The 22,797-nt window shown below is 45.9% G+C and overlaps 7 non-coding genes across 7 annotated transcripts; 2 read left to right on the top strand and 5 right to left on the bottom strand.

Annotated features, from left to right (window-relative positions):
- Positions 1-2,833: 2,833 nt before the first annotated feature.
- LOC138228238 (U4 spliceosomal RNA) lies at positions 2,834-2,975 on the bottom strand. Its single transcript, XR_011185324.1, has one exon. It is a non-coding gene; the product is annotated as a U4 spliceosomal RNA (small nuclear RNA).
- A 2,245-nt stretch (positions 2,976-5,220) lies between these two features.
- trnag-ucc (transfer RNA glycine (anticodon UCC)) lies at positions 5,221-5,292 on the top strand. Its single transcript has one exon. It is a non-coding gene; the product is annotated as a tRNA-Gly (tRNA).
- Positions 5,293-12,733: 7,441 nt separating this feature from the next.
- On the bottom strand, positions 12,734-12,875 carry LOC138228201 (U4 spliceosomal RNA). Its single transcript, XR_011185287.1, has one exon. It is a non-coding gene; the product is annotated as a U4 spliceosomal RNA (small nuclear RNA).
- Positions 12,876-13,105: 230 nt separating this feature from the next.
- On the bottom strand, positions 13,106-13,222 carry LOC138228352 (U5 spliceosomal RNA). The gene has a single exon (XR_011185432.1). It is a non-coding gene; the product is annotated as a U5 spliceosomal RNA (small nuclear RNA).
- A 6,251-nt stretch (positions 13,223-19,473) lies between these two features.
- On the bottom strand, positions 19,474-19,547 carry trnan-auu (transfer RNA asparagine (anticodon AUU)). The gene has a single exon. It is a non-coding gene; the product is annotated as a tRNA-Asn (tRNA).
- Positions 19,548-20,717: 1,170 nt separating this feature from the next.
- Positions 20,718-20,790, top strand: trnar-ucg (transfer RNA arginine (anticodon UCG)). Its single transcript has one exon. It is a non-coding gene; the product is annotated as a tRNA-Arg (tRNA).
- Positions 20,791-22,347: 1,557 nt separating this feature from the next.
- On the bottom strand, positions 22,348-22,429 carry trnas-uga (transfer RNA serine (anticodon UGA)). The gene has a single exon. It is a non-coding gene; the product is annotated as a tRNA-Ser (tRNA).
- Positions 22,430-22,797: the final 368 nt, after the last annotated feature.

Raw genomic sequence — 22,797 nt, 5'->3', positions numbered from 1 at the left:
CGTCTATTAAACGCATATCTTAGACGTCTAAATGTGGTCTACAATTCGTCTAGAATGAAATTCTAATATACGTCTAAAGTTAAACGTCAATTATACGTCTATATTTAGACGTTCATTATACATAAATGGTTGGAGTTCTATTATACGGATAAATTTAGAGGACTATTATACATATATGGTTGGAGTTCCGGATAACTTTAGAGGTCTATTATACGTATATGGTTAGAGGTCTATTATACGGATAACATTAGAGGTCTATTATACGTATATGGGTAGAGGTCTATTATACATCAAAGATAGATTTTATAGGTGTAGAAACAAGTAAAACAAGCCAATGATTAGGTTTAGAAATGTATTCTGAAAATACACATTCACACCTGAAACATATGTATTTCAAATTATACATTGTATACAATCAATCAACAATCAACATATGGGCAATAATCATAAAAACACAACTAGTCTTAAACTTCAGCTACAAATTCTGGTAACATGGCAATATACAGTATAGTAATGACAAACAGAAAACTAATTACATTAACACACTAACTCAAAACCACATTTTGATTCAAATATACATTTTAAAATGTACAACTTCTATATTTCCAAGAAAAAAATATTACATAAAATATAAAATATTACAATGGAAGTTAAGACGATTTTTGTCCACTATTTGCAAACCCTGTCTAATTGTCCTAACAGTTAGAACCAAAAACCTATTATTTTCAGAGTCCAGATCTCTTGGCCCCCTGCCTTGCATATGCATTCTTCAAGTAACACATTGCATGCTCCTTTATTTCTTTTTCTGTTGATGTAGGGTGGGACTTCAGCACCGCAGCTAGGAGAAAATTATATAATATTACTTCCCAAATAAATAATGATTAATATCTTCTTTAGTATAATCTAAAAAATGAACGGTTTACTAAGCTCAAAGCTGAAATAAATGTATAAAATTTGGCTTGCATCATAGCAGTTGAGCAATAAAGTCTGTCCTAATTAAAGAGTACCCAAAGTTTGAAAGTACAACATAGAATAAGAATAAGAGAAACGGCAAAACGATTTTGTGTCATCTTCCCCATTCACACTATTTTATGTGCCATTTTTTTTGCTTATTCACATACTATTTTAATCAAAATAATATTAAGAAAGATCTGTATGTATTCAGATAGTATTATTATTGTTCATACTTACTCGTCAAAAGAGGATTGCTGAGATATTTTCGGATATACTTCTACGTTTGAAAAACGTGTCCAAAATGGTGACCAACGAATACTAGCAATGCATTGTGGTATATAACCGGAAAATATGATGGGTTCGATATTTTCTCAACGTATGCGTTTATTAATGTTGTCGATATTATGGTTGAAATTTAACATTGATAATACATCGCTGCTATGAGCTGATGTGCAATTTTAACGCATGCAAATATTAAGGATCGGTCACTGTTGTATGGTATTATATATAATGACATTATGGAATAGGATGGGGACAGGCCTGGCATCACAGGGGGAGGGGGGAATGTCGCCCCTTCAGTTTTGGGCAAAAAGATTTACCTAACTTAATTTGCACCCTAAAAAAATAGTTGTACTTTGTCAATGGTCAGACAACACTAAATGACACGAACAGTCACTCAGTCTGTTTGATGGGCAGGAGGGCTATCCGTCCAGGAACTGCACATATTATTGAGTGTCAACATTACGATCCTGTTTGCTCAGGTGGACCGATTCCTTGCAGTAGTTTATCATTATACTTAAAATCGTTATATAACTAGGACTAGTTATAGCAGTCTGTGCTTTCTGTTGGTTTTACAACATTTTTTTCTTAACGATTCAGAACGTCCATGTAGCTGCAAAAATGAACGCTTATGGTACTTTTCGCTCCAGGCAATACAAACCTTGAGAGTGACGAAAAATGTGAAACTGAACTTCATCGCAAATACCAGATTGCTAGTCGTTATCTTCTATCATGAAGCACTAATCAATGGCATAGCTGCGAGATTTCATTTGGGTAGCTGCACCGTACAGCTCCGTTTCAACCGAAATATCACTCCCCCCTCAGAATTTCAGACGCCCCCCTACAGATTTTTCCTCGGGCACCGCGCACTGATGGGGGACTTTTGTCAAGAAAATAGAAACTCTATAGGCACTCAAACATTTTACTGTTTTTTTTCAGGCAGGTGGCAAGACCCCCTCAGCAAAACCCTTGTATGCCAAGCTGTGGGCATTGATTCGTCGAATATACGTATATTTACGGCGAAATTACGGCTATACGTATATATACGTCGCCTCGACGTATAATCAACGTCGAATTGCAACCGTAAAATCGACGACATGAATAAACGCATATATAACGTCGAAAAAACATCTAACACAGTGCCTGAGGCTTTTTACTGTATGTATCGTGTGTGCCGCAACTAGGAGTATACGGCACTCTGCACAGTGTACGAAGTAAATTATTTTCGCAGTAATTAATTTATTATATTTACTATATTTATTATACACGTGTAAATTAATTGCTGCGAAAATAATTTACTTCGTACACTGTGCAGAGTGCCGTATACTCCTAGTTGCGGCACACACGATACATACAGTAAAAAGCCTCAGGCACTGTGTTAGATGTGTTTTCGACGTTATATATGCGTTTGTTAATGTCGTCAATTTTACGGTTGCAATTCGACGTTGATTATACTTCGAGGCGACGTATATATACGTATAGCCGTAATTTCACCGTAAATATACGTATATTCGACGAATCAATGCCCACTGGGAACAAGCTCGCTTCTTTCTACCATGATGTCACCATGACCAAATCTGTCTTTAAACACCTTGCTCAGTCTCTGACGAGACTGTCAAAAATTGCTTTCGCCGATTGTATTGCAAACCGGCGGAAGCGGGGTATTGGGAAAAGTTTTCAACTAGCAATAATCCCGCCTCGGCTAAACCTCACAGGCTACGATACTGCCACTGCGCAAAGCTGACGGTTGCCAGGCAACCGCGGGGATCCTATGGAAATCGTTATCAATCGTCTCATGGCATGTCGTTGCTGTAACGCTTCATATTTGTCGTCTTCTTCTAGCTTGAGGTTTTGAAGAATTTCATGACAGACAAGGGCTCCGTTGGGAACAAAGAAACCCGTTGATTCTTTTCAGCAGCAGAAATACAACCCTTTAAATACAAGATGACAGAACAATGACGAAGGGCATGCCGGGAGGAACTCATGCACTACAGAGGAAAGGGGGCGGGCACGTACAGTTCACATTCAAGCCACAAGTACTCTTCTCGGATGTTGCACAAACAAATCCTAACGTCTTGAAAGCATTGCGGCATGTTTGTGTCCCACTTCCCGTGGCTGCAGGATGACTGACATGAACGGACAAACACAATCTGTGGCGTTTAGCGTGACATAGTCTTGCAGGCATCGTGCTGTCTCACTGCAATACTATACCGCTGGAGGAAACAGTCCATCTGGCCATGAAACTCATTTGAACGTCTAGCTACAGCAACTAACAATATCATGATTTATTCAGGATGTGTGGAATCAGCACGTCCCGGAGACAGCTTCCGAAATCGTGAGCATTCTCTGGTGGTAGGGGCGTTCAAGATGGCGCTCAGGTGGGAGGTAAAGTTTAGTGGTTGAGGATTTTTTTTGAGTTTTTCATGACCTGAATGTTAATTTTTGCTTTTTTTGACTACAGAAAAATAAGGACTTAACACTACTTGTTTAAACTTCAGTTATAATTGAAAGAAAAAAAAACGATTTTTTTTAGGTTTAAGAATTTCGATATGAGTAACACTGGGAAAACAAAAGAGAGTGCTGGGTCTTCGAAGGAGAAGTCTAAGAAACCTCAATCGTATATGTATAGCACTACAAGAAAATTGATGGCAACTAAAGGGAAAAGTGAAGCAGCTGGAGGGGACGTGGAAAGAGTGCTGGAGATGCGCTCGTACGCGAGCGTTCGCAGCCCAAGTGAGACTCAGCTGCCAGAGGAAGAGCCGGAGTCCCTGCCCAGCACACCTGTGAAAACCCCGGCAGCCAAGAGAGGAAGGGGCGACCTGACGCTGGAGGAGCTCCAGACCAACATCTTCAACATGATGGCACAGAGCATGGGTGAGCTGAAGGAAATGATTTGATCTAATACAGTCGAAATCGAAAGTCTTAAAAAGTCCATGGACTGTGTGTTTAAAGAGGTTGAAGACTTAAAGAGTGAAGTAAAAGTTCTTAAACAAGTAAATACCAAACAAGAAAAGCATATTAAAGAACTTGAATTGAAAGTGAACGATGTAGATAGATACCGTCGATGATGGAATTTAAAATTATTTGGAGTTAAAGAGGAACGTGATAAGGACCTTGTTGCAACAGTGAAGGGTATCTGTAAAAGGACCCTGCCGGACCAGGAGGACGTAATATCGGCCATTGACTTTGTTCACAGGCTCGGGAGAGCGAACATGTCTGGGCAAGTGCGCCCCAGATCGATTATAATACAGTTCACCAAGAGGACGGCGAGGGACATGCTGTGGCGAGCGGCGAGGGGGAATGAGTATTTGAATGGGAACAAACTGAGGTTTGCAGAGGACCTGTCTGCCGCGGACAGGAGCACCAGGAACCAGCTGTGGCCCCAGGTTGAAGCTGCCAGAAGAGAGGGGAGGAGAGCCTACTTTGTGGGAGCGAGGGCCTTTGTGGACGGGAAGGAGATTTGCTCCCAGTGACTGCTCAGTTAATGATTATGTTTGGTTATATTTGTTATACCAGTATATACTAGTGTTTCTTTAGTGTTAGTTTGGAATGGTGTAGTTAAGTGTTAAGGACTGTTATAGTTCTGGTTCTTTGAAAAACTCAATAGTTTAGACAGTCTTAGAGTTAGTTATTTGCTTTTGTGTATGTCTTTTTCATGAATGCCAGAGGTACTCGAAATGTTGTTAAAAGAAAAACTGTGTGCTGAGTTTTATTTTTTACAGGAAACGCATGCATGTTGAAACTAAAGTTTATAAATAATTGAGAAATATTAAAGCAAGGAAAATATGATACGTGTAAAATATACAATTTGATCACATAATTACTTAATTACCTCTGGTAGTTAAATGCTTTTTTCTGCTGCGTTTTTTTTCTCTTGTACATGACTCTGATCCTCTTGTTGTATTTGTATTTGTAAATTCTATGTTTAATAAAAAAAAAATTAAAAAAGCATTCTCTGGTGGTGTCCTGCAGGCTTCCTGTGGGTGTGCGTTGGTGGTATAGTGGTGAGCATAGCTACCTTCCAAGCAGTTGACCCGGGTTCGATTCCCGGCCAACGCAGTGGCGAATGTTTTCAAATGCTGTCATGAGCCTTGGACTGTGACTAGCAAAGCGAAGCCTTTTGAAAGAGCTAAAGCACTGAAAAACGGAATTGAGGGAGAATCTTACAGGGGATTCTGAGCGGTGTCTGCATACACGCAGTCCGATACGGGTGCTGAAAGCTTGAGCTACTCTTAATGTCATGCTGGCTTTCCCCGGAGTAAATCTGTTACATTGAAAGAATGCTTCTCGCAGGTTCAAAAAGGGACCCTTGTTAATTGGAGAAATCAATGATTTCGAATGAATTCTGTATGCGTTAAAAGACAGCTTTACACAGAAAACATGCAGGACACTGCTTATGATGTTTCCCGAGCCGAAACACAGTGCGTTTTTTCAAGCCATCTGACAAAGCCCGCCCACTGAAAACTGCAGCAGATCGTGTAAAGACGTTCAACTTTGTAACTACTGCACGCACAGGAAGCAGAATAAATTCCTCTTTTCAAACTGTCAAAGGTTTGCTTTACGAACGCCGCAGGACATCGCACAATCTCTTTTGAACAGGGACAAACGATTTCTTATGGGGCGCAGTAAGTACTGTTACTGTCACTGCTCGATACCGACGTTGGCCTACTATACCATGTTCAGCCACTGCTAGAAAATGTACGGCTCTAGCACCGGAGCAAACAACAGGAGGGCCGATGTCGAACAGGCACACATGTCAGACATGGAGAGCGATGAGAATGGGATTCGAACCCATGCCTGCAGAGCACAATGGATTAGCAGTCCATCACCTTAACCACTCAGCCACCTTGTCGACGAAACTGGGCTGTCCGGACATGGGTTGGCGCGCTCCAGATGATCTTTTTCTTTTTTTCCCCATGTACTCGAGGGTCATTTTCCTGTTCCACATGTGATTTCAACATTTTCCTTAGGAGATGTCAAGCCAGCAAGCCACTGCTGTGGTTCAGTGGCCAGTGTGGAGTTCAGTGGCCCTGTTGTACACAGAAAGCACATTGAGCTCCTTGGACATGAAAAGTTCCAGATAAAAGCCATTTGTCATCCTTTCTCTTGGTGTCGATGTTGCTATTGTATGTAAAGGTGGCAACTTGCTCAGCGAGCAGGCGGAGCACACACCGAATGCAGATGTGTCTGAGTGGTGTGTCCAAGTGGCTGCAAAAGGACAACACTCCTGGGGCGCCGTGGCTTAGTTGGTTAAAGCGCCTGTCTAGTAAACAGGAGATCCCCGCCTATGGCTAGACTTAATTAAATGCAAGTATTCATTTCCTGTCTTTAACGCGACTTGTTTTTCTTAAAATGGATGCAACTTGCAAAACATGAAATACAAGCCTTGCTAATCAGCGCTAGCGGCTGGCAAAAAAAAGGAGTCAGCTATTTTTTTTTCTTTAACCTTAACCCTGCTAACGGAGAAGAGTTAAACGACCGAGTCTATGCAGCTTAAACGGTGCGCAAGTCGGGTTCTTAGCTGAAAGGGTGGTAAATCACGCTCACCCCAGTCCTTAATCTTTTAAAGAGGATACAAAATTGAACGTAGTCGCCACATCACATACATCCTGTTAAATGATAAAAAGGTAACATCTATCCTCGCTCCAGAGTAAATCTCACGTTGAGGGCATCTTTTTTTTCACTTTACCGTGAGTCGGGCTCGGCTGCACAGAGGAAAGAGCAGAGCAATGAGGTCACAGGGACAGGGGAGTCACACGCTGGCGGTTTGAATACGCGGAAGATCACTGAGGGATCCACAGTATGTGGACCCTCCTTCGCCATCAGTCCACACTCCGGACTCTGAATCCTGCCATCCGAGTTAAGATCTCGGCGGAACCTGAGGCGCAGTTCCTTCTTAAAACGTAATCTGGTGAGCATTTCTAGAATCGCACTTGTATAGATGCAGCCTTTAATGTGTTGCTAGGTTAAAATTGATGACTTCTTGTATTTCAGTAGGCAACTGCCCTCTTGATTTTGGATTTAATTTCTTTATTACAGGGGCGCTTTTATGAAGCCAAGGGACCAGGGAGCTGCCCCAGTACTGGGATGGCCAGTTCGAAATCATAGAAACTATTGTCAATTCCAGTCCCATGTCAGTGCGAGCAGGGATTTTGACATCTTGTTTTGCTATGTTCTGCACCAACAGGCAGGTGGCTCGGCCATTCCGTTCCAGTCTGGGGGTACAACAGACTGCTAGGTTCAGTCTGATAAACTGAGCTGATGGTTGGAAGAAAACCATCTCAGCGTCCATTCTCTGTCCCTTCTTTAGGACAAGGCGTACCGGAAACCCTGCTGTTGACGCAGGAACGATCAGGTCCGATTCGTTTACTACCTGGCAGGCCTGAGGAATCGTCTGACCTGACCGAATGTTCTCGGGGTCACCGCTTAGAGAGTGGGCATCTGGGTCCACCCGTTTCCACAGCACACTGTTTACTGTGTCCAGCTGGGCGCCCAGTCGAACCAATAGGTCTGCACCAATGCAGACCGAATGGGTCAGCTGAGGTGCTACCTGGAAGTAGTGAGCAAACTTCCTTTTTCCGATGGAGATGGAAGCTACACAGCTTCCTTTGCTCCAAATGGACCTATGAGGTGGGGGTGCCCACCACAGAACCTGTGACTGCGTCACCAGGGTCACCTGACAGCTTCGCGACAGGTCCTCGAACAGACCTTCACTGATTATGGACTTCTCAGAGCTGAGGCTAAGAATTACATCATCAACCTGCACTTCTGCCACCTGGACCCCCTCCCACCACCATGGGGTGGTAGTCCTGGACCCCCTGAGGTACCAGGGTGCACAGAAAGGACTCCCATTCATTACCGGACAGGGAGATCCACTCTTCTTCAGGGATGAAAAGGGGGTGTGCTTTACCTGGCGGGTCAAGCAGCTGCTCGGAGCACTGCTCCTGTAGTTGGGAGACCGTGGGAGTGCTGGCCTGGGCAGGACTTCCCTGTAGTTTTGGAAAGCAAGAAGAGACATTTATTCTCGTCCAGAGGAACCAGGAGGAACCTCCAACTCAGCTATAGTGTTCAGTGGGCACTGTGTGATCACAGCATAACCACTGAATCCCCCTTTTTGCTGTGCAACAGGCTTAGGGTTTTTGACCTGAGCCCACAATTTTCCACGCTGGCAGTCCACCAGAGGCTCCAGCCTGTCAAGCAGGTCTTGGCCAATGAGTAGTGGCTCTGTTTTTAACCTAGAGATGTAAACAGGATGCACCACGTTCATTGGCCCGAACCTAAGTGCCACCCACACTCGGTGTGTGATCCTGGCATGATCCTGGGTATAGCTGGAAATATCTATTTTACACGGTTCTACCTTAAGTCTGATGCCTTTTCCTTTCGCTACTCGTTTGAGCTCGCTGAGTAGATCGGCTGACATCAAACTAATTTCAGCCCCAGTGTCAATCAGTGCTTCTCTATCTAAGACGTTTTCAAGAGAAACCTTGATATAAATACGCCTTGCTTTGCCTTTCTGGCTGAGATTCCCTAAGAATTGTTGGAAGCCTGCCTTTTCTTTGACTTCAGGGGCGGGGTCAGCGCCCAACTCAGAGTCACAGCCTTCTTCCAGGCAGGAACCCTCCCACCCAATCAGATAGACTGAGGGAGGGGCTTGGGACGGATCCCCGCCTCCTCCAGTGAGAAGGGGCGTGGTCCCCCTAAGCTCATTCACACTTCTGGCATTCGGTGCGGAAGGTTTACCCTGTCCTGATCTCTCAGGCAGGGCTTGTTCAAGCCTGGCCAGGCGGGCTGCAGTCGACTCCCTTCGTCCAGTCTTATGATAGACTCTGCCTGAGCCCTTGCCTTCCCCGTAGCGCTCACGGCGGCTCTGACGCTTAGTGCGGTCCTGCCTGCCTATTTTGCGCCGGGGCTTAGCGAGCTCAGGAACCTCAGCTGCCTCGAGCTGAGGCGAGTCGTCAACCCTGCTGGCTTTAGTGGCGAACACGGCCGTTTTAGCAGGTTTTCGCTCTGAGGAAGCAGAGACTTCAGCTCCCCAGGCTTTTTGAGCCAACCTTCTAATGTCAGCCATTTTCATCGCTTTTGCATCAGTGTGCATCACAATCATTTTCCTGACTGAGGGATGCAGATTAGCAATGAATAAACCTTTGAAATTCACGTTCTCTTCGCAACCCTCTTCATTCCGCCCTGCAAAATAAGTGCGCCTAAGCCTCTGATAATAGTCGCGAGGGGCTTCAGCTTTTTCGTGCTTAATATGGTGCACAGCAGCCACGGCAGCTATGGGATCGATAAAAGCCGAAAATTCTCCGATCATTGCCTGACACAGCTCCTCAAAGCTATTACAGACCTCCGGTCCTTGTCTAGACATCCACTCGTGGACCGCTCGGCTGGTAGTTTTCCTTACTTACATAGCCTTTTCCTGTTCGGACGCTTCGGGCATAAACTGCAAAGTATATCTCAGCTCATCGATGTAGGTCTCCACATTATTCCCTGACACTGACGGGTCAAACCTTTCTACATCTTTGGCTAACTGCCTCAGGGAGTGGAGGTTAATTTTTACGGTTTCTCCGCGGGCAGGGAGACGGCCGTGATCAGGAGCAGGGGGTCTATGCCTGAATTGACTCGCCCTTGCGTTTCGCGCAGGACTCAGCGATCTCCCCCATGCCGATCCGACCACAGACCCTGGCCGGGAGAAACCTCCTCCCGGCGCGCTGGGTGAGCGCTCCGGGCTGCTAGGTGGGCTGGCATGCAAGTGGGATCTAGTCTATTTTGCTTCCAGTACGGCAGCATCTGACTCCTTTTGCCTTTCCTGGCTGAGCTCATTTAAACTCACAATTTCTTTTTCTTTTTCTTTCGAGCTCGCTTCCAGGTCTCTCCTAGCTACCTCAGCCGCAGTTTCTCTAGCAGACAAGTCATCTAATTTACCTAAAACTTCCCTGAGTCAGTCTTCACTTTCCTCATTTTTCACTCTCTTTTCTCTGATTATATCCAACAACTCGACTCGCTCCGCCTTATATCTTTCTAGCGTTCCCTGAAGCTTTTGAAACTTTGTCAGCTCGGACAAAGACAGTTCCAGCTGTTTAGCTAGATTTAAGGTGAAACTCGATAGGACCAGAACTGCGTTCACAGACACTCCTGTGTTAAGCTGGTTCGCTACCTTAGCTACTAAATCTACTTGCAGCTTCTCAATATCATCAAAGTTCAACTTTTCGATACCACTCCAGTAACCAGGATTGTCGTCGCTAGAAATAGTACTTATAAGCGACTCCACTTCAGACATTTTAGCAGCCATTGTCATTACGTCAGAGAAACTTTAAGAGTATTACTTTTTTTTTTCTTTTTCCAAAATACAGTATGGAATCTAGACACCCGAGCAGATGGATTTCCAATCAGCACACGTTACACTAAACGCTAGAAAACAGGGGGATTTCTTTACGCAGTTATCAGCACACCCGGTATTCGCGTATAGAAGCCGCGGATTCTCATTTCATTCTAAACTCGCCCACCCAGGGACGCCATTAAATGTAATGGTTTGATGGGTTTACTGAGACAATTATTAATTGTAGCAGTAATCACAAGGTTGTTTGTTGGGGCTTTTAGAAAATCAATCGTCAGAACAACTAACAACGCACACACAGAGGTTCAATACACTAGATACATTTATTAATATAAATTGTGCACCAAACATATACTAGTCTGCCTGGATACGAGTGGCAGACCTTACTGTGAGGGTTATCAATATACAAGGTATATAATCCCGAAGAGATGCAAACACAAAGAGATACACAACAGAGAATATATGTCAATATAAATCGTTCGGTTACCAAATCGCTAATCAGTGTTATTACCCACTGTTACTCTAAACTCGGAAGTAAATACATTACTCATGAATTAAATTGATAACAACTTGTGTTGAGGTACAATTAAATTCTCGAGACGCAATGTAGAACATGGGGTTTACTTATCCACTGTGTATGGATTTGGAATTTCCCGGCATGAACACCAAACCAGCTGACAGGCTCTGTTGCAGCCTCTGTTCCAGCGGTTGTCCAATGGGTGTTGTCCCGGCGTCCTCTGGCTACCGGCCAACCAGTCAAGGTGCAGCTCGGAGTAGGACGGGCGGAGGAATCTGACTGCGGCGCGCAGGGCAGTCGTTGCTCCGAGGGGATCTACCAGCAGTCCGGCTGGCTGATAGAAAGTCTCTATGCACAGAGTGTGACCGCGAGTCCTCACAAGTCACTCTTGTGCCTGGGAAGAAGCTGGTTCGTTCCCGGTCCAGCACTGCTTCTGAATAAGCTATTCAGGTTGTCGACAAGGGTCCAACTGTAGGGTCCAACTGTCCAACACAAACACAATCTGTGGCGTTTAGCGTGACATAGTCTTGCAGGCATCGTGCTGTCTCACTGCAATACTATACCGCTGGAGGAAACAGTCCATCTGGCCATGAAACTCATTTGAACGTCTAGCTACAGCAACTAACAATATCATGATTTATTCAGGATGTGTGGAATCAGCACGTCCCGGAGACAGCTTCCGAAATTGTGAGCATTCTCTGGTGGTGTCCTGCAGGGCGCCTGTGGGCGTGCGTTGGTGGTATAGTGGTGAGCATAGCTACCTTCCAAGCAGTTGACCCGCGTTCGATTCCCAGCCAACGCAGTGGCGATTGGTTTCAAATGCTGTCATGAGCCTTGGATTGTGACTAGCAAAGCGAAGCCTTTTGAAAGAGCTAAAGCACTGCAAAACGGAATTGAAGGAGAATCTTACAGGGGATTCTGAGCAGTGTCTGCATACACGCAGTCCGATACGGGTGCTGAAAGCTTGAGCTACTCTCAATATCATGCTGCCTTTCCCCGGAGTAAATCTGTTACATTGAAAGAATGCTTCTGGCAGGTTCAAAAAGGGCCCCTTGTTAATTGGAGAAATCAATGATTTCGAATGAATTCTGTATGCGTTAAAAGACAGCTATACACAGAAAACATGCAGGACACTGCTCATGATGTTTCCCGAGCCGAAACACAGTACGTTTTTCCAAGCCATCTGACAAAGCCCGCCCACTGAAAACTGCAGCAGATCGTGTAAAGACGTTCAACTTTGTAACTACTGCACGCACAGGAAGCAGAATAAATTCCTCTTTTCAAACTGTCAAATGTTTGCTTTGCGAACGCTGCAGGACATCGCACAATCTCTTTTGAATGGGGACAAACGATTTCTTATGGGGCGCAGTAAATACAGACGTTTAAAAAGCTCCACTCATGCCGACAATGCAGCATGAAGAAGCGCAACCTAACATTTGACAGACAAAAGCCGGGCGCCGCTACGAGCAATATGAAATCAAACTGACAGCACACGGCGTTTCGCGCTGACTCAAAAGTGATCTCGACAGACGCTGTTCTCTGCATAACGCTGAAAGAGCTAAAGAGCGTTTCTGTTGAGACGTAACAAGCTCGTTTCTTTCTACCATGATGTCACCATGACCAAATCTGTCTTTAAACACCTTGCTCAGTCTCTGACGAGACTGTCAAAAATTGCTTTCGCCGATTGTATTGCAAACCGGCGGAAGCGGGGTATTGGGAAAAGTTTTCAACTAGCAATAATCGCGCCTCAGCTAAACCTCACAGGCTACGATACTGCCACTGCGCAAAGCTGACGGTTGCCAGGCAACCGCGGGGATCTTATGGAAATCGTTATCAATCGTCTCATGGCATGTCGTTGCTGTAACGCTTCATATTTGCGGCCGGACACTTCCCGCCCCCCAAAGAAAAGAGCGCCAATCAGACAGGCGGAGACCGAGGACTCGCAGAGCAGACGGCCACAGTCGCCGTAATAAGAGCGATTGTGAGTGGTTTTGTTTTCTCTCTTTGACCAGCCCAGCTGTGCCCCACCCGAAGGCAGGGAAGCACAAAAATTGTATGGAACTCATTCATGCTCCTCTCCATGGAAATCTTTAGTAAAAGGCAAAAGATTTGTACGAGATGAAGAGAAACCAGAGTGCGTGGCTGGACAGCTGCAGGAGCCCAGGCTGCCTTCAAGGCCTCTGCCCTGCCGGTCGTGGTTGGCAATGCACCTGGCCTTACAAACGAGCCAGTGGGGCCCGTTCAGCTCCGGGCTCATCGCCTGCGGCTCTCGGCTTACCTGGCAGGGGAGATACCTTGATCAGCCTGTAGTTGGAGTAGTTGGATTGTTTTCTTGTTTTGTGGAAGCAGTGTTTGTTTTGCAGTTTGAGATGGCAACCTTTGGATCCCGCAAGAATGCTGTACGTTTTGAGCTTTTGGATGACCTCTTCATGGATCGTATGCAGTTCAGCAGAAAAGTGTTACAGAAGGAACTTGGCTTTGAACCTCGGCACTTGGATTTCATCTTCGCTCTCCCAGGTCAGAAAGCATTTGAGGTTGTTTTTGCTACCTATTCTCCGTTTGAACAATGTGTGGATGTGTTTGAGGCAAAAAGAGGGAAAGTTCCTGCCCTTGAGAAGATCAACTTGCAGCCTCTGACACAGAGAGAGAGGAAAACGGTGCATGTTGTTATGTTCTCGGAACTGGCAAAGACGGAGGACATTCACACCTGGCTTAAGCAGTACTGCACCGTCCACCATGGAACTGAGGTTAGAGATGTTGACGGTATAAAAACAGGAGCAAGGAAATTCGAGGTTCGCTTGCTACCGGACAATGTCAATGGAGGCTTAAGGCACCTGCCCTCTACAATCCAGCTGGGCGCCTGCAATGGCTATGTTTTTTATGTGGGACAACCAAAGGTGTGTCGGCGCTGTGGTGCTGTGGGACACCTGGCATCGTCCTGCACTGTGAAATGCTGCAAGACCTGTGGCAAACAGGGACATTTAGCCTCTGACTGTTCAATGCTGCCAAAGTGCAATTTATGTGGCTCGGAAGGACACGTTTTTAAGAACTGCCCTCACGCCTACGCCAATAAACTCAAAATGAGAAAGGATGAGGCAGTGCTTGTTTCAGCCAAACCGGCCCGAAAAGCCAAAGCAAACAACAAGTCAAACAAAGAACCCTTGTTGGACAAAGAGTCTCAGCCTCCAGCCAGGATCAGTCCTGCTGTGGCTCCGGGGCCGGTGGAAGAGAAATCCACTACGCCCCCACAACCGCAGACTGCACCAGACAAGCACGAGGGTTTGAAAACCCCCGAGAACAGCGAGGACCCCTCCCCCACTCCTGCTCCTCAGAACGAGGGCCAGTGTGGGGCCCCCAGGTGGAGCGGGTCCAGCGACGATACCCAGGATTCAGCGGAGCTGCTTTTCTCAGACTCTGCAAGTGCTACAGATGCCCTCCTCTCCTCCATCCAGTCCATCACGGAGGATCTGCAACAGCTGGTTGGTGAGGGGGAAGAGGAGACTGGTGCATCGGCTCCACCCCTTTCCCCTCAGTGCTCCCAGGAGCTGGACTTGAGGAAAAGGAAAAATGACTCTGTTTTCTCCCCGAGCGAGGAGGAAGGAGAGCATGGCGATGGGGACAGCTGGAACCCCTCCACCCCTCCTTCTACCCCCTTCCTTGAAATGGACTCCGTGAATGCTTTTACTGCTGCCACCCTGATGAAGGCTCATTCAGAGGATGGCTGGCAGGAAATTGGTAAGAAGAAAAAGAAAAAGAAGAAGGTAACTGGTGAGACCGAAGAGAAATGTGTTTTGTAAAGACTGGTTCCACTTTCTTATGTAATATGGCTCTAAACATAATTTCTCTTAACACCAGAGGTATCAATGACAGAGTTAAATGCCAGTGTGTCTTTGATTACCTCCAGCAGAGAGAGGGAGATGTGTTGATGTTGCAGGAGTGTGCTTTAGCCTATCAAGAGAGGTATAAAAGCTTTGAAGATAGGTGGGATAAAGGGCCTTCTGTTTGGTCAGGGGACAATAACAACAGAGCCTCTGGCGTGGCCATTCTTTTCAAAGGATGGGCTTTCAAATTGAAAAGTATTCAGAGGGTCATAGATGGCAGGTTGCTGTGTGTGAATGTGGAATGGGGCACCGTTAACCTGCGGCTAATCAATGTGTATTGTCCTACTGACGTGGGAGGAAGGGTGGAGCTACTCAAGGCACTCTCTCCCCTATTGTTAAGTAACACAGACGTGATAGTGGGAGGGGATTTTAATTGTATCTTAGAGCACACAGACAGGCAGTCTAGCTCTCCGATAAAATTGGATTCCAGCTCACTGGCCCTGCAAAACTTAGTTCAAGACTTTAAACTCTCAGACACATATAGATGTATATATCCCACAACAGCAGGATATACATGGTCAGGGAGGAATAGCAGCTCCAGAATTGACTATTGCTTTGTCTCAGAGAGAGTGAAAGCTGTTGGGGTCACTCTTCAGCCTGTCTTCTTCTCAGATCATCAGGCTTTAGGGTGTAGAGTGGAACTCCAGGGCGGGACTGTCTTTGGCCCAGGCCTCTGGAAACTCAACACAAAGCTGCTAGAGAACGAGGGGGTAGTATCCCGCTACAAGGAGAAACTATCACAGTGGCTGTCCTTGCAGTGTCTGTACGGGTCAGTAGGAGAGTGGTGGGAGGAGGTGAAGATGAGGACAAAGGCCTTTTTCATGGCTGAGGGAAGGAAGGCTGCTGCCAGACGGAGAGGAGTGCTAGCCAGGAAACAGAGGCAGCTGCAGCGTCTCTACACGATGCTGCACAGTGGCTTCGATGTGCTCGAGGATATCACCCTTTTAAAAAAGGATATCCGGAGCATAGCCGTTGAAAGTAGTCGAGGAGTGCTGTTAAGAAGCAGAGTGCAGTTCTTGGAAGAAAATAAGAAGTGTACTCGCTTCTTTTTCAGGAAAGTGGTAGGCTCCAAGTCTGTCATGGAAAGTGTAGTTGATGAGGAGGGACGAGAGAGAACAGAGCCGAGTGCTATCCTCTCCTGCACCGAGGCCTTCTACTCAAGACTGTGCAGCTCTACAGAGTTAAAGGATGAAGAAATTCATTTTTTTACCTCAAAGCTAGAAAACGTTTTGAGTGAAGAAGATAGGGAAGTACTTGAGAGGGATTTGACAGTAGAAGAGCTGAGACAGGCTATGGAGAGCTTACAGAAGGGGAAAACTCCGGGTGCTGACGGGCTCCCTAAAGAATTTTATTGCACCTTTTGGGATCTGCTTCAGGATCCGCTACAGCTCCTATTCGAGGAAAGCTATAAGACAGAATTGCTGCCTGACTCCTTAAGAGAAGGCACTATCTCTCTCTTGTTTAAGAAAGGAGCAAAGAATGACATAAAGAACTGGAGACCCCTCAGCCTGTTAGGCGTGGACACTAAGATCCTGTCCAAAGCCCTTTTCCTGCGCCTACAAAATGTAGTGGCCTCACTGGTAGGGAAAGAACAGACTTGTGGGATAGCAGGACGCCTGATGAGCGACAACCTGGCCTTGTTGAGGGATGTCTGTCTGTACTCTGAGGATCGCTCCCTCCCTCTGTGCATTTTAGGTGTAGACCTAGAAAAGGCCTTTGACCTCCTAAACCGGCAGTACTTTACATCGGTACTTGAGCACATGAAGTTTGGCCCCATCATGAGAAAGTGGATTAACCTGCTGTACACAGGTAGCAACAGCAGAGTCATGGTTAATGGCAATAGATCACGCCCCTTTGAAGTCTGTTCAGGGGTGAGGCAGGGCTGCCCATTATCCCCCTTGTTATTCGTTTTGGCTATGGAGCCCTTAGCCTGTGCCTTGCGCCAGGATCAGGCCATTAATGGGATACCAGTGCCTGGAAGTGGGGGAGGAGAGGTAAAGACATCTCTATACATGGATGACGTCACCCTACTCCTCTCTGACAATGCCTCAATTAGCAGAGCTCTGCAGTGCTGTGATCGGTTCTCTTTGGCTTCCTCTGCAAAAATTAACACATCTAAGAGTGAGATTTTTTATCAGAACTGGAGGGAGCCAAAAGAAGGACATGATCTCAGGCTGCAAGAGAAGATAATTAATTTACAGGTGCCATTCCCCGGCATTGTGGCCATTGTCGGTGCTCACACGCGATAAGATAAGGCGGAGGAGAGCGGGGCATGCCCAGCGCCAGACATTCAAGGAGGGGGCAGTGTGAGGTGAGGTGAGGTGAGGTGAGGTGCGACACGCCGGAGCCCCGACGCAGCTAATGCAGAGCAACTGTTGGACTGGCATCGAAAGGACGTGTGCGCACGGAGCGAGCCTTCCCTGCGGCGGAGCGCGGGAACTTTCTCCCACCTCCCGCTGCAGGAGTTGTGTGCGCTGCAGCGGTGCCGAGAGAAAAGCACAGAAGGCAGCAGGCTCTGGAGAGCAGGTAAGAGACGGAGCCTTGTGGGCAGGCGAGCAGGCCCGTTTTTTGGAAATTGCTGAAAAGGTTTGTTCGGTGTGTGGCAGGCGCACGTCGCGAGCTTGCGTGGCGATCTGCCGGTCTGGAGTTATGCAAATGAGGCCGAATTGCATCCCGGGACATGCTGCGAATGCGCAATGGCGACTGCAGATGTGTAGGAAACGGCGCGCTCGTTTTCTCGTTTTGCCCACACTTTTGAGTGTTAGTGTGGCGTGTGAGTGTGCGAAAGAGTGGGCCCAGCAGGAGGCGGTGGCGTGCGGGGCGAGGAGGTGGCCTAGGCTGCGCAATTTGTGCTGTGGGTGCGGGCCTCTTGCAACTTGGTTTATTTGGTTTATTTATGGTTCGCATAAATAAAACCGGAAAAGAGGAATTTATTCTGCTTCCTGTGCGTGCAGTAGTTACAAAGTTGAACGTCTTTACACGATCTGCTGCAGTTTTCAGTGGGCGGGCTTTGTCAGATGGCTTTTAAAAACACACTGTGTTTCGGCTCGGGAAACATCATGAGAAGTGTCCTGCATGTTTTCAGTGTATAGCTGTCTTTTAACGCATACAGAATTCATTCAAAATCATTGATTTCTCCAATTAACAAGGGTCCCTTAAAGGATGAGTCAAAGTAACGTCTAATCGGATTAGTTTCCTTTGAGCTGGTTCAGAGTTTGCTCAAGAGTTTACCTTTCACAGATGCGCAAAGAAGAATGTTGGGGGTGCATGCTTCAAGGCGCCTTACAGCTGTAGGGAGTGATTTGAGACGATTCGTGGCGTGTGCTCGTTCCCATATACCGTACGCCCCGGGGTGCAGTGCCAGGATGACGTACAATACTGCTTGGGCACGTAACGGCATTATATGCAAGTGCGGGACGTGAGGGTTTTCGTTTGTTCTTTTTGTTTTGCTCTGCTTTGCTTTGTTCCGTGGTCAAGAGGCGTAAGGTAAGTTGTAATCCAGGGAGTACACTGGTGGCAAACAGTCCAAGGTGAGAGGTGAGGTCCAAAGTCGAAAAGGCAGAAGGGGAGTCCAATATCCAGAATAAAAGAAGTAATGGAAAAAACGCCAGGTAGAGCTCTCAAGGAGTAGACTCAATACCAGCGGGAAGCAGGTAAAGATGGTAAAAATAGCACTGCGTACCGCACGGTGGAGTGTGTGCAGGTGGGTTAACTCGTGCGGCGGCGTTTGTTAATAATCACCCGCTGCTGGTGCTGATTAGATTGCTTAAGAGTTGGTCTTAACTGCCTGGCGGTCATGACAAGCTCCTCTTTAAGCTGTCGTTTAGTTTTGCATTCATGTGTTTCTAGAGCAGTTATTTATGGGGGTGGGTGGGTCTTTCACAGAGGCTCAGGACAAATCCCCTGCATGAAAGTCTACTGTGTGCGTTCAAACAGTCACAGGTCAAGAGCCAGGCAGGAGGACAATGGACAGAAGAAGCAACAAACTAAAAATAAAAGAACGAATATGAAAAAGCCACCATCTTTTTCTTTTTGACATTTTCCGACTTTCATGCAAGCCAGGACAAAGTTGCTCGTAGCTACTTGTGGATTCAAATACTCTATCGAGTGCTTTGATGAGTTTTTGCAATTTGATTGTCGTCCTGTCAGCCTGTTTCTGTTTTTTTTTTTCAATCTAGGGATGGAAAGTATGAGGGAAATGATGGAGCAATCAATAACCGCTCCGGAAAAATGGCAGAAAGAAATGGTCCGTCACTAAGGACATTTGTGAAGCAGAGGAGTGACATCACCACAAAGGCGACACATTCTGCTGATGGTTTTGGTGAATAATGATTGAGGCGCGTTAAGAGAAAGGTAGCTGTGTCAGCATGCGTAGGCTGCAAAGGATCAAGCAAAGGTTTGCTCCATGCTGAAAAGAGAAGAAAAGAAGCACAACGTTTCGACCTTGGAGCCTTCTGCGCCATTTTCTTTAGCGGTGATGATGTTTACATTGGAAAAACTGAGACATGCGTCCCTGGGTGGGCTTGAACCACCAACCTTCCGGTTAATAGCCGAATGCGCTAACCGATTGCACCACAGAGACTGACGGCCGCTTGAGCTCCCTACATTTGCAGGTTTATGGTCAAAGAAAACAATCACTTGCACTTCTTGCAGCCGGCAATCTTTTTCCACTGACAACCAAGAAATGGATTTCATCTTTCACAAGCTGTATGGATTTCTTCAAAAACAAGTTATTCCAGAAAGGAAATGAATTCTTGCATTAAACTGAACCAAGCTGTACATGTTTGTCTGAAATGAGACATTCGGCACAACAAGACACGGAGAGAGGCACCGCTGGTATTCAGACCCAGGATCGCCTGCTTACTAGGCAGGCACTTTAAGCCACTAGGGAACAGCGCCAGCAGAGCACCGCCCTTTTACAGACACTTGGACACATCTGTGTTCGGTGTGCACTTAACCTGCTCTCTGAGCCCGTTGCCTCCGTCCCATTTAATAGCAGAACTGACGCCAAGAGAAATGATGAGAAATGGCATTTATCGGGCACTTTTCATGTCCAAGGAGCTCAATGCCCTTGACACCTCCCATTCTTTGGCGACACCATTTTTTCTTTTAATTTCTATACTTATTGATAGAATAAAAACGATATGTCATGTACTGTAAGGGAAATGTCTCTTTTCATGGGGAAAGCTAGCACCAGCAAATGTTGTGTTTAGAAGAAGTGATTTAACATGACACGTGACCTAATTTACCGGAGCAAAAGCTCACCCAGCAAGCCCTGCTTTACTTCTACAGGAGAGAAGTACTGTAGAGTCTGCAAGATGTTCAGCTGGGTAGCTACGTCAGCATGCCTCGGCTGCAAAGGAACAAGTAATAGGTTTATTGCATGCTGAAAAGAGAAGAACGGAAACACAGTGTTTCGGCTGTGAGGTCTTCTCACACCTGAAGAAGCCTCACACCTGTAAAAGGCTCCATGGTTTTCTTTCTTCTCTTTTCAACATGGAATACACCTATTGTCTGCAAGATGTGACAATTTCATGGTGTTTTGGAAGAAAACCTTTTTTCTTTGAATTCAAAATCAATCGGAATTTCAGCACGACACATCAACACTTTTTCTTTTTTAAGGAGATGATATTTTAAACCTGATAAAAATAGTAGGAAACACAAGTTTCTTGCTGTGAAAATTTAGATGGGGAAGTGTACTACTAGTAGCAGTGTAGAGCTCTCTGTGGTGGAGTGCAAGCACATGTTCTATGGGCCAGTGGCGTAATGGATAATGCATCTGACTTCGGATCAGAAGATTGTAGGTTCGAATCCTGCTTGGCTCGTGTGGCTTTTAAACCTCTCAGGTTCCTCGGTAACAGGTTGCTGTCATGTATATGAACTATAGAAAAGCATTTGCCACAACCCGTAAATTAGCACGCAAGTGCGGGCTAGTTAACACAGAACTGTATGGAGATCATCTCCAGCTCCGAGCTCAATTGCAATGAAAAAACATGCAGAACAGAACTGGAGAGCAGCTGAATTTGTGCTCGGTAGGGTGGGGAGGACTCAGCATTGCTATTGTTCTAATTGGCATAAACTGCAGGGAATCTGAATCAGAACATGTCAGTTAGTTCGATCATTGCGTCAATATGTAGGCCACGTTAATATAGAATTATTAGTTTGTCTGTCTCGTCTTTGTATATAGCTGAATGTCCCTGACAATTTCATGTTAGTTTTTAAGAACGACATTGGTGCTAATATATACATATATAGCATATAAGGAACACGTAAAAGTTTAGTCCATGCTGAAAAGATAAGAAAACCGCCACAACGTTTCATCTTGGAATAAATCTTTACTTGTTGTTTTGCAGCCTACCCATTCTGACCTAACTCCTCCCTTGAAATTCCCTAACAGATAAGGGTACGTAACGGCTCATGCGATGCTCAGTTGCAATTTGTCCCAAAACAAACAAGAACAGCAGCTGAGGGTTTGAGTTTGAACATGCACTGTATTAAAGCAGCTTTTATTTCCATTGATAAATGCTAGATATTCCTACAGAGATTCTCCAGGTGTGTAAGCGATTCCTGTTTCTGTTTCTATTTCTGTTTCATATATATAAACAGTATATATATATATGTTACATGTGTCTCTGCAATAGTATAAATGTGTTATACACTATCAGGGGCTGCTTTTTTGTGCACCTCATCTACAACAAGGGATTTTTTTTCATTTATGTTTGTGGACCTTCACCATTTGAGGAAGTGAGTTAGATAAGAAAGTTACAGGTATGGTGAGCAATGACTGACAAAGGCACGTACTGCGTATTCCTTACAGAAGTGTAAGCAATTTGTTCTAAAAAACACCGGCTAAAGTCCAACATCGTTAGCAATCTTATTACTTAAACAGAATTAACATCAATAAACTGTAAGGTGCTGGTACATGCGAGTAGATTTGATCTTCTATTAAACAAAAATGCAATTACAGCTCTAAAAGGTCAACCTAGACTTCTGTAACAGATCAGTTCAGATCATCGCTGTTCCTCTGACCTTGTGAGTCTTTGGAATTTTAAAATTGTATTTTGCTTGCCTTTCATGTGGTCTGTGTACAAGTCACTGTGGCGTATGCGGTCCTACACAGCCTTGCTATAGATGTGACGAGCCTCCGCTATGTTGCAATGGAGAACAGGTTCAGTAGGGAGCTGCCGAGAAAATTCAGCTGGAAAGCTCGTTGCAGAAAAGCATCGGTATCTGTGTCCAGCTGCAAAGCGTCCTTCGTGGGTGCTGAAGAATCGATTTCACAGGCTGTGGGTCCAGGCGATTTAGAGTGTTAAAGGTCCCAGCGAAAACGAAACGGCGCTGGTCCTTTTACACGCACGCACGCAACCAAATGCAAAGGACGCCGTAGTCGGCAGGATTTGAACCTGCGCGGGGAGACCCCAACGGATTTCAAGTCCGTCACCTTAACCACTCGGCCACGACTACAGCGAGCGCCACGGCCGCTGCCTTCTTGCTACAATCGAACAGGGAGTGCGAGGCGGCGGCGGCGGCGGAGGCAACTTTTTTCAAGTTCGCTCTCCGTTTAAGAAACCTTTTACGCCATACGTGCAAGCACACACACACACACCTCAGAGGACTTAAGGATGGCTTCAAGTTGGAATGATAAAGTCTCCCCGTTCGGACATGAAAACAGAACGTTCTTAGACAGAAAGCAATCAACAACGGAGACATGTGGACGACGATTTTAGTCACTGCACTTTGAATAGCATTTTTACTCCAGTTACAGGAGATGCACCAATGGCCCTTGACCTACGCTCTTACCAATGCCTTGAACATTCAAACAAAACAGCCCT

This window comes from Lepisosteus oculatus, unplaced genomic scaffold (assembly GCF_040954835.1).
Source record: "Lepisosteus oculatus isolate fLepOcu1 unplaced genomic scaffold, fLepOcu1.hap2 HAP2_SCAFFOLD_40, whole genome shotgun sequence".
NCBI classification, from domain to species: domain Eukaryota; kingdom Metazoa; phylum Chordata; class Actinopteri; order Semionotiformes; family Lepisosteidae; genus Lepisosteus; species Lepisosteus oculatus.
The sequence above is the reverse complement of the archived record's forward strand: the minus strand, read 5'-3'. Positions and strand labels throughout refer to the sequence as shown.